Raw genomic sequence first — 12,343 nt, 5'->3', positions numbered from 1 at the left:
GAAATTTATTATATCTCACTCAGTCACTGACAAAATGAGCTTGACACATAAACAACAACCGGATCGGATTTACATCCACATAATATTGTGCGAATCCGATGCAATTCAAATTACTAATGTTTGATAACGTTTGATGAATTCGTTATATCAATATGCATTAACTTTCAAGGGGAATAATTATAATTGAAATGTGCGATTCAATGACAGTGTTATATTGGGATAATTAGTCGTTTAGCCGTAACAGATAAGTATTTAGTTTGTTGTGTTTCATTTTCAACATAGTTTTACCGTTTTTTCCTTAAAGTAAAACAGTTCAATCGTCATTATATCTTGAATTTTAAATATTGAAATACATGTCGGATATTTCATATTTTCGGACGTTGCTACGTAAGCTAGTTGTCAACATAATTATTAAGATACATATTTACCTTTTACCATACAGTTGTGCAGCTGTTGTCTACTTAATGACGCGCTGTTTAATGTCTATAATGTTGTTCTGCCCGTGATGATAATAAGTCTTTAAATCAACAAACCCCAGCAATGTCAATGGTCTGTCAACATTAGAAAAATATTAGCTAAAGAAACTTCAGCGTACAATTTATATGGTATTGACATACCTGTACTCTGAAGCCAACTCTGTATCGAAAGTTAACCAGAGTCGTAACATATTTATGTCACGCTATGAATCAAAGAATACTCATTTTCTTGGATACATTTCTACATATATTGGTGAATGAATATAAATTACTGCATCGAGGAATATTTTAAGGTTTAAATGTTTCAAATGCATCTAACAATAGATGAAAATAACTCTCATCAGTCTGAAATTCACAATTTTGAAGCCATTGTCGCTTTGTCCAAGACTAGTTTTCATTTGGATACTGTCGGATCATCCTTGACATCTTTTGCTGATATTGTAAACATTACCTTTGTTTTCTGAAATCTATTATTTGTGATAAACAACATACGTCTGGTGAATTATAAAACTGATTTCAGTGTGAATCGGGTAGTTTTAAATATTTACTTTGAGTTTGTATTTACACTACAATTTGTTAACAACACAAGCCAGAATATTCTAAAATACCGGGAAATGTCATTCTGAATTTGAAAACACTTGAGCACATGGTATACAAATATACAAATACAAATTTTATTTTAAGTCAGTTTGTACATAACAAGTATAACATTAACATCTACATTTTCACAACAATAACACGTATACTGAAAGCGCTTGGACAAAGCGGAAAGAATCCGGGTATTTCGGACCAGGGTATTTCCGGGACAGATTTACTCAATATGCAAAGGAAAATATGATATGCCTAATCGACAATTTCAATTGGGTCACGGAACGCATGGTTTTATTTTTCTATGCGTAATCGGCAATTTTACATTGGGTATTTACACAAATGCGCACCTAATCTGTAGCTCTGTTACAGTAATCTGTGAAACAACGTCATTAATAAAACAAAAAAATATGTTTGACCACAACGGTGGCTAATAATGTTTAGGAAAAATTACAAACAATATAGATTTATCTATAACATAACATGTTAGAATTTTATCACGCATTTATAATCACTCATAATGAGATTTCAATATACAGTTACATGCATAGACAGCTTTTTTAAGCCAGTGCCTTTTGAATTCAGAAAATAAGCAAGATAAACCATAAAATTGGGAAAAATAGATAGTAAACCATAAAATGGAGAAAAATGAGGCATTATTAATATGATTATAAATAACAGAATCACAATAATATTGTTTTTAAGTGCATGATTTAGTGCATTTTTAAATTTATATTATAAAATGCTGCTTGAATTTCTTTTTACCTTTCATATGTAAAAAAAGAAATATCATCTGCTAGTGCAAAATATGACTGGTCATTTCGTAGCAAAAGAGAAGAAAATAAGTGCATTAAATAAATGAATTAATATTTTTGTATCTGGAATAGTTGTATTTTAAATTGATCCTCCACCCTATTATGGCCGAATAAGGGCTAAATTGCTTTCCAACTTGAAATGAAAAGGCATATTGGTTGATCGTGTAGCGTTTATGTGCAAAATTTGAGGGCCAATTGATAAAGCTTGTTGATGCCAAAACAGGTAATAATAATAATTTATTATCAGGTACATGTACACAAGCAAATAAGTATATTTAACCCTTTCAGTGCGGGAACCGAATTTTAAAGGCCTTTGAAAACAGTTTGGATCCAGATGAGACGCCACACAACGTGGCGTCTCATCAGGATCCAAACTGTTTGCTATTCTGATAGTATTCTTTGATAAAAAATCGAAGAAAATGCTAATTTTAGAAATTCAGCAGACGACATTTTAGCAGACGACAAATTTCCCAGCATGCAAAGGGTTAAGATGCTTAAGGTGTGGAAGACTCATAATCAGGTTTGGTGTCCCTCAAACCCTAAGCGTCTTGTTATTTCTTATGCAGTTTGTATAGATAGTGCCACATCCTGACACGTAAAGCTTGTGCTTTGTTGGCAGCGTTAGTTGGCTGTTAACAGGTTCATTGTGGTTATCTCCACCATCAGTCTGTCCGTCTGTCCTAGCCACTATCTCTTACACCATAAGCACTAGAACCATGAAACTTAAACACATGGTAGCTATGAGCATTATGTGCGACCCTGCACTATTTGGAATTTTGATCTGACCCCTGACCTCGCAAACCAAATAATGTTTCTTTAAAAAAATCTATGGCGGTAAAAAGTTAATGTGCAACGTCGCGGAAAATATTATACTTGACGACGTCATACAATGATGCGACTTTTAACAATTTAAGATTTAAAATTAAATCACATTAATGATTTAACAATGAGTTTTGATAATATAAATGCCATTGAACAGAAAATTGACATAAATGTGACCATATATTAATATTTGTACAAAATAGCCGACAACAACCGATTAAGTGTTAAAATTCCCGGGTACATTTTAGTATATTTACCGTACCCAGGGTACGAGCCTTACTAACTGTATTATTATTATATCTCACCGACTACAAGGTACCTTTACCTTGTTGTGTTTATCAACCTGGAATTTATGTAAAATCCGGCTTTCTTTACTTTTTAGCCGGATTTTTTTCGAAAAAATCTCGGCTTATAGATTGATGTTGTCGGGCGGGCGGGCGGGGTGGCGGGGTGGCGGGCGGGCGGCGTGCTCGAAAATGTTAAAGTTCTTATTTCATGGTATAACTTTGGTATGCTTGGACCTAGAGTCTTCAAACTTGACATGAAGGTTGGCCAGGATTAACAGATGACCACTGGTCATTTCAAGGTCATTCATTTGAAGGTCAAGGTCACTGTGACCTTCAATATAAAAAATGTTAAAGTTGTTATAACTTTGGTATGCTTGGACCTAGAGTCTTGAAACTTGACAAGAAGGTTGGCCATAACTAGTTAGTAACCACTGGTCATTTCAAGGTCATTCATTTGAAGGTCAAGGTCACTGTGACCTTGAATGTAAAAATGTTAAAGTTCTTATTTCATGGTATAACTTTGGTATGCTTGGACCTAGAGTCTTCAAACTTGACATGAAGGTTGGCCAGGATTAACAGATGACCACTGGTCATTTCAAGGTCATTCATTTGAAGGTCAAGGTCACTGTGACCTTCAATATAAAAAATGTTAAAGTTGTTATAACTTTGGTATGCTTGGACCTAGAGTCTTGAAACTTGACAAGAAGGTTGGCCATAACTAGTTAGTAACCACTGGTCATTTCAAGGTCATTCATTTGAAGGTCAAGGTCACTGTGACCTTGAATGTAAAAATGTTAAAGTTCTTATTTCATGGTATAACTTTGGTATGCTTGGACCTAGAGTCTTCAAACTTGACATGAAGGTTGGCCAGGATTAACAGATGACCACTGGTCATTTCAAGGTCATTCATTTGCAGGTCAAGGTCACTGTGACCTTCAATATAAAAAATGTTAAAGTTGTTATAACTTTGGTATGCTTGGACCTAGAGTCTTGAAACTTGACAAGAAGGTTGGCCATAACTAGTTAGTAACCACTGGTCATTTCAAGGTCATTCATTTGAAGGTCAAGGTCACTGTGACCTTGAATGTAAAAATGTTAAAGTTCTTATTTCATGGTATAACTTTGGTATGCTTGGACCTAGAGTCTTCAAACTTGACATGAAGGTTGGCCAGGATTAACAGATGACCACTGGTCATTTCAAGGTCATTCATTTGAAGGTGAAGGTCACTGTGACCTTCAATATAAAAATGTTAAAGTTGTTATAACTTTGGTATGCTTGGACCTAGAGTCTTGAAACTTGACATGAAGGTTGGCCAGAACTAGTAAGTAACCACTGGACATTTCAAGGTCATTCATTTGAAGGTCAAGGTCACTGTGACCTTGAATGTAAAAATGTTAAAGTTGTTATAACTTTGGTATGCTTGGACCTAGAGTCTTGAAACTTGACATGAAGGTTGGCCAGAACTAGTAAGTAACCACTGGACATTTCAAGGTCATTCATTTGAAGGTCAAGGTCACTTACATTTGATAATGAAATTGATGGAAACTTCAAACAATATGTTACTAATTTGCTAATAAAAAAATTGAGATCAAACTTTCCTAATTGTCAATTCAAGTTCATATTTGTGACCTTAAATGTTATTGTTGTTCATGTATATGCATGCATTCAAAACATAACACAAGGTTTGCTCATGCCTTGAAAAGTACTTACATTTCATTTTGACCTTTGAACAATATTTCAGTAATTTAAGTATTGCATTGACAAAAACACGAAAGGTACTTTCCTGTCATTTAAATCAAAAATCCGGCTTCAATGCGGTCATCTCCGAGACTCCGACCGCGGAACTCTTTTATTTTTCATTCATTTGATTAAGCAATTGTTGACGTATCTCGTGGAACATTATTTGAATCTTGGGATTTTAATGGCGACAAGCTGTAAGTGTCAATTTATTTTAAAAACAAATCTAAGATTTTAAGTTTTGTGTGTTTGTCATGCATAATTCAGTGTTTTCCAAAAAAAATTGAGTAGCCAGTTATATGGCCAGCAACAATGCAGTAAAACTAAAGCATTTGTGACATTTTACTTGATATACTTGGGGAAAGTAGTTGGCGTCTAGAGTAAATGTAACCGGCGAAATGGCCCGCTGCCGGTCTTACAGAGAACACTGATAATTGTAAACTAAATAAAAAAACTCGCTGCAACTGGATTACGGGTTTGTAAAATTGTTTTTTGGGTCATAATATGGTTAGCATTCAATACAAATGTTATTATAAAGTATTGTGGTTTAAAATTCATTTTGAGAATAGGATGGAAGAACAGAAAATGAAAGGGTATACAGGGATGAAAATTAGTGGTTTCCCGTGAGCCCAGGGCAAGTAGTTTTGGCCTGGGCAACTCAATTTCCAAAGTTGATAGTCCGGCCGGGCAACTTGTTTTTTTTTTAAAGCTTAAAACAATTCAGTGCAATAAAAATTGAATAACAATTGACCACCATGGATCAATACTAGTTAAATAACATTCATTATTTAGGAATAGGAAATAATTAAATTCAGGCTCATAATAAAACATCAAACATTGAGTATTGCAATGTCAGCAAATTTATTTAATTATCTATTATTTTATTAAAAGAAAGTATAATATACACATGTACATATTTCTGGGCTCGTTATTCTTTATCTGGGCAACCAAAATACTAAAGATGGTTGCCAGTGCAGGCAACCAATAGTAATAAGTTAGTTTTAATCAATGAAATATCATTGTAACTTTATTGTTATAAGCATTGCATTAAAGTTGTGATTGAGGTAAGCTTGTTGTTAATAATATAGTATATTTACTTTTTAGCTCGACTATTATATATGAAATATATAAAGTGGAGCTATCCTACTCACCCCGGCATTGGCGTTAGCGTGCAAATGTTATAGTTTGCGTACCACCCCAAATATTTCCTATGTCCCTTGACATATTGCTTCCATATTTTGCATATTTCTTAACCAACATGACCCCAACCTAAATACAAGAGCAGACAACTGTATCACTTGCATTTTATAAGAATTATGACACTTTTTCCATGTAGAATATGCATATTATTGATAACTCTACAATGTTCGAAATTCGCACTAGCCCGGAGCTAGTTGATCTTGTTTCGGGCTACTGAATTTCAATGGGTACTAGCCCGATTGGGCTATTGATTTTTCGAACTTTTGAAATTAAAAATGCTCAAAAATATTATTTTCATCCATCGTTTGAACCATACCTTAGAGGGTTTATTTAGCTTCGTATCGCGTTTCCTCACCCTTCCGATTATGTTGACATGACGAGAGTTTGAATGACAATTTTTTTTTGATACCGTGCAAATAAAATGCGGATCTACCCAGGTTGTTCAATTTGCTGTACTTTCAGAAAACCATACAAGTCTACAAATGTTTTAAATGTCCGCCATCTTGGATTTGTAATGATCTATTGATGAATCATATTTTAATAGAATATGTCAACCAAATTATATATTGATAGCGTAGTTGCTTGGTTACTTTTTACTGGTTTTCAGTTTTGGCAGTCAAACGTTATGCATATTTTATTTCACGTGCAAGGACTTACATTGATTGTTTTTGGACAGTTGTTTCCGGATACGGTATTATCTGTCGATTTTAATTTATTTTCGACATTCTTGATAAAAAAATATCTAGAATGATGAATACACATGCGATGTTACGGATGGTCTGGTTGATAATTTTTCACATTGTACTCACCAGAATTGGACCTAGAAAGACTATAAAAAAAAACAGTAAGCTAGGGGGAGGAGACACTGCCCTCTATTCGCTTTATCATACGGCCTAAGACTTTCGGCTAAATGTTTCGGATTTCAAATTTGGGACAATTGACATCTAAAATTATTTACAGACTGGATATAAACCTTTGCATCTTGACTGCATGTAAGGTATTGATTGACGAATATCGTCATACATAAATATTATAATCGTATTGTGTCATTGAAAATGAAATATTATAATAACATTTCCAGTTAATTGGGATCAACTGTTAGTTGCAATCCTCATCAATTACACCCTACCTGCAATAAAATCTACCCAGAACCGCAAAAATATAAACTTATTTTAAAAACTTGTGATAAACAGTTCGGGTTAGTAAACTTTGGTTCGGGCTAGTGAAAAATTCCATCTGGTAGCCCGAACGGGCTAGTGGTTTCAAATGTGAAATTCGCACACTGACTCTTTGTTAAAGTGTGCGTACCACCCCAAATATTTCCTATATCCCTTGATATATTGCTTTCATTAGTGCTGCAACAATACGCCAAAAACCGTATTGCAATATATTGTCAGTTCAAAAACCCGTATTGCAATATATCGCAATATATTGCTAACTTGTACCAAAATTATAACTTGCCAATTACCCGATAATCCCATAAATTCCAAGTTTAAAGCAAATTCTGGTAAATATTTACTATAAATGTGCTCAAGAATAATAAGAAACACAAACATTCGCAAATTTTCTTAAGTATCAAATACATTTTTGCAATTGTTACTATTAAAAGATGTGATGAAATAACGTCCAACCGGGGCATTTTCCCCACTGAACACGCGTAATTCAGCTGACGTGATGTTCCCGTTTTTATACAACACAAAATACACCCATACTTTCCATGCGACGTTCTACATGTCTGTATAATTTTCGCGCGCTTTTTATTGAGACAAAGGATAAAGCACTTTTTATTTGACGCTATAATTTTTTATTGTCGCGTTAGCATTCAAATTTTGAAGCGTGTTTCCAAAATTCGGATTACAAATAATGCTCAAATCAGAATCGAACGAAACATTTACAGCTGTGCGCAATTAATTCAACGATAATCTGTTCAAAAGCATCGAATGAATGCTCCCATGTAACAACGCTACTCCGTATAATACACTTTTTAGAATGCTATTTTTACGTAAAAAATAATTAACACTGCTTTGTTTTGTTTACCTTTTTATCATTATTTCGGATGGCTTTTCTGGACGAAATGTGAATGAATTTTTGTAAAATTTTCGTACCGGTATGATGAAAATCATATCGCAATACAATATGCGGATTGCGTATTGCGATATATACCGATATACCGGTATATTGTTGCAGCCCTAGCTTTCATATCTTGAATAATGTTAACGTGCATATTTTGTATTAACGTCTTGTTATTGTAGTGTACATATATCGGATTTCGGACAGCCCATTCATTGATTATTATTGTTGTGGTTTTGTGAGTACTCTTCATGTAAAATACTGCTGTTTAGATGTTCATTAGATGTTCATTTTTAGTCGTATATATATCAGGATTCAATACCTATACCTTAGTGAAAATGGCATCGGAAGAACATTTGTTCATTGTACTAGATAAAGTAAACATTATATCTATCCATCTTATTGTTTATTGCAGTTTCAGTAATATTCTGTCTAAAAATGATTTCTACATGATATAATTATAAATCATGGCTAGGAAATGTGTATATATGAAGCAAAAATTAAAAATAGATGGTTCATTTTTTCCCATTTACATGTATGTATATTTATCTATATGTATACATCTTTTGTTGTAAACAGTTATGCGACATGTTGGGAAACGCCCAGGACAAATATATCGACGTAATGATTTTTTCACTTATGTGGGTGTATGTTGGCTCCACTTCACACGATACAGTCATTGTAGTTTAATTGAAAAATGCATCTTACAATGTGAGATGAGTTCTGGGTTCAAGCCCCACCAGTGGCCTATCAAGTGTGAAATACGGAGCCATTATGATTAAATATACACAGTTATCTTTTTAAACAATACCATTAAATATAAGGAATAATGTTAAAGGGGAATTGCTGCTTAGCTATTTTTGACATTGTATAACAGGGTTTATATACACCCCAAGGATAAATGCTTCTAAATTTGTAAAAAAAACAAAAAACAAGTCGAAGTGTGCAGAATATTAAACATTTGCAACTTTCTGATGTCTAAAAGTCATCAAATGCCACTTGAAGTTTACTTTTTTTTTGTACAAAATAACCCATTTTGTGCTGTTTATTATCGGTTAATGTTTTACGCTGTCAGGTCCAGAAGCGCTCATTCTGTAGCATGTTTGGACCATAATGTATAATGCGACCAAGTTTCAGCAGATTCAGCCCAGTGGTTCTGATTTTATACGCTGTGCCTAGCTTTTATTGAGTATAAGTACTATTACTCACTGATTTATGCATATGAGCTTGGCTGTTTTCGAACAAAACCTGAGGTTTTGTCATAGCAAGCTCATTGTGTCATGAAGTGTCTTTCGCCATCCGGCGTCCGCCATGCTAAAACCTTAACATGAACCCATTGTACCCACATATTTTTTCGTACCCATTTTTTTCGTACCCAAATATTTTTCGTAATCAAATGTTTTTCGTACCCAAATTTTTTTTGTACCCATTTTTTTCCTACCAAATTTTTTTTTCGTACCCATTTTTTTCGTACCCAAATTTTTTCGTACCCAATTTTTTTTTCGTACCCATTTATTTCGTACCCAAATTTTTTTCGTACCCAATTTTTTTTCGTACCCACATGTTTTCGTACCCAAATTTTTTTTCATACCCTTTTTTTTGTACCCAAACTTTTTCGTACCCACTCTTTTTCGTACCCACTCTTTTTTTTTAACCCAAAATTTTTCGTACCCAATTTTTTTCGTACCCAAATTTTTTTCGTTCCCATTTTTTTACTACCCAAATTTTTCGTACCCAAATTTTTTCATACCCAATTATTTTATGGTTCCCATTTTTTTCGTACCCAATTTTTTTTCGTATCCAAACGTTTTCGTACCCACATTTGTATATTCTTACCCATTTATTTTTTTCGTACCCAAATGTTTTTCGTACCCAATTTTTTGGTCGAAATAATCGGTTTTCAATTTGATTTGATCTCCCCACTCATTCCATCCCGCGAAACCCTTAAGGTGTCGCAACTCTGGTATGGAATGAGTGATGTATTGGACGTCATCATTGATGACGTTCAATCGAACGAATGATAAAGGGGGCTAAGTTTCGTTAAGTTGGTGCAAATCACTGCGATTTGAGCGCCTTAAAAACTGGCCGAACACGTTTGCTGAAATTTGACATGTATATGGACCAGAATGCGATCTACCTGTTGGCGTAGGCGTTATACCTGGGAAAAATCAAGTTTTCGAGTATTTTGTGTTTAAACTTTTTTTGTGGGAACGGGCACGCGCTCAAATAAACATTGTGACGTCACTTCACAAACAGCGTTAGACATCCTCCATCTTGTAACGCGACAAAGAAACTCAGTGTCATTAATTCAATAAACACAGAAAAATATGATTGTGTTTAATAATCATTAATACAAATGTCTATATTTTGTGCAGCGGATGTTTATTCAGACAGATACGGCAGAATTATGTAAGTATCTTTGTGTACTTTACAGTAGATTTGATAGTGGTAAACAACTGCGTACCGGTAAAGTTCAATCTAGCCGATTTTACTACGCAAGAAATTTAAGTATCTCACTGGCAAAATGAGCTTGACACATAAACAACAACCGGATCCGATTTACATCCACATAATATTGTGGGAATCCGATGCAATGCAAATTACTCATGTTTGATAACGTTTGATGAATTCGTTATATCAATATGCATTAACATTCAAGGGGAATAATTTTTAATTGAAATGTGCGATTCAATGACAGTGTTATATTGGGATAATAAGTCGTTTAGCCGTTATCATGATAAGTATATTGTTTGTTGTGTTTCATTTTCATAAAAAACATACTTTTACTGTTTTTTCCTTAAAGTAAAACAGTTCAGTAGTCATTATATCTTGAATTTTAAATATTGAAATAGATGTCGGATATTTCATATTTTCGGACGTTGCTACGTAAGCTAGTTGTCAACATAATTATTAATATACTGATTTACCTTTTACGCATACAGTTGTGCAACTGTTGTCTACGTAATGATACGCTGTTTAATGTCTATAATGTCTTCCTGCCCCTGATGATAATAAGTATTTATCTCAACAAACCCCAGCAATGTCAATGGTCGGTCAACATAAGAAAAATATTAGCTAAAGAAACTTCAGTGTACAATTTATATAGCAGTGTCCGACAAATTCATTGCCCGGAGCCCGGGGGCTACAGAATTTTTTCATCGGGCTACTGAAATGTTTCAGCTGACGCCCGCCGGGCTACTATAAATCTATAAGAGCGGTAGCCCGTTTTATTGACAGACATACGTAGAATAAACACGCTGACCATGTGTTTCTACACCGTGTCTTGTTTATAATCCGATAACAAAGTGCAATCAATTATCTTATCAATCACCGATCACTTGCGGTAATGTCGTAAACAGTAAGAGTGCATTTTAATCATTCAATCAGAATCAACATTTGTCGTCTGCTAATAATATAATGAGAGCCGGTTGGATAGTTGGCGCACATGATGCAACATCATTTCGCAGTTTGGAATTCTTTGTTAACCGCAACAATGAGTAAGAGCGACTACGTTTTTGATGTCGTTAAATATCCAAGGATGCCGAACATTAAATAAATCAAAACAATAGCGGATTCTTCAAAACGGTAACGAAACCGAAAATGAATATTAATAACAACGCGGTTAACACCTGCTAATTAGTTTGCATTGTCAATTAATAATTGGATTGATCGACTGTTAATCAATAATCCCATATATGCCCAATTTAATTTTTTTTAAACCAAATTATGGGAGGGTAATATAGACGACGAGAGTCATAAACACAAACGTTTGAAATTTTCTAAAGTGTCAATTGAATTTCGGCATATGATTCTATTTAAAGATATGATGAAATAAGCTCCCAATCAGGACCGTTCAATTGCAACTTGCGTAAATCACCTGCGACGGTTTGCACACGTTGTGTACAGCTATTTTAGGTTACAAAGTTCTACATTTAATAAATGAATTTCTTTGTCCAGACAGGGACCTATACAAACGTATAGGCCCCTGGTCCAGATAAAAAGCGCGCACAAATTGGCATGGGTGTATTTATTTGTAAATAAAAATTTCGTAGCGGGTACATCATTGAGATCATTTAGTTTCCATTAAAAGTTTCGTTGTGAATTTCAACTAAAGTACCGGGGTATCTCGCGAATTATTTGGCATTGACATTTCCTCTTAATAAAATATAATGTAAACACGCTGTATCGTTACCGTTACACTGTATCAGTTCCTTCATTATTGAAACAATTATTGTATTGTATACTGACTGCACACTAGTGTCGTAACATACGGATGCAATACGTAAATTCGGACAGAACTTAAAGTCGGACACAAGTAAATAAATGATTTAATACTCTTGATTTCTT

The 12,343-nt window shown here is 34.2% G+C and overlaps 1 long non-coding RNA gene across 1 annotated transcript; it reads left to right on the top strand.

Annotated features, from left to right (window-relative positions):
* Positions 1–3,156: 3,156 nt before the first annotated feature.
* LOC127873949 (uncharacterized) lies at positions 3,157–4,423 on the top strand. The gene is made up of 2 exons (XR_008046457.1): positions 3,157–3,889; positions 4,036–4,423. It is a non-coding gene; the product is annotated as an uncharacterized LOC127873949 (long non-coding RNA).
* Positions 4,424–12,343: the final 7,920 nt, after the last annotated feature.

Source organism: Dreissena polymorpha, chromosome 1, assembly GCF_020536995.1.
Source record: "Dreissena polymorpha isolate Duluth1 chromosome 1, UMN_Dpol_1.0, whole genome shotgun sequence".
Taxonomy (NCBI): domain Eukaryota; kingdom Metazoa; phylum Mollusca; class Bivalvia; order Myida; family Dreissenidae; genus Dreissena; species Dreissena polymorpha.
Note: the sequence above shows the minus strand (reverse complement) of the source record. Positions and strands in the feature narration are given on the sequence as shown.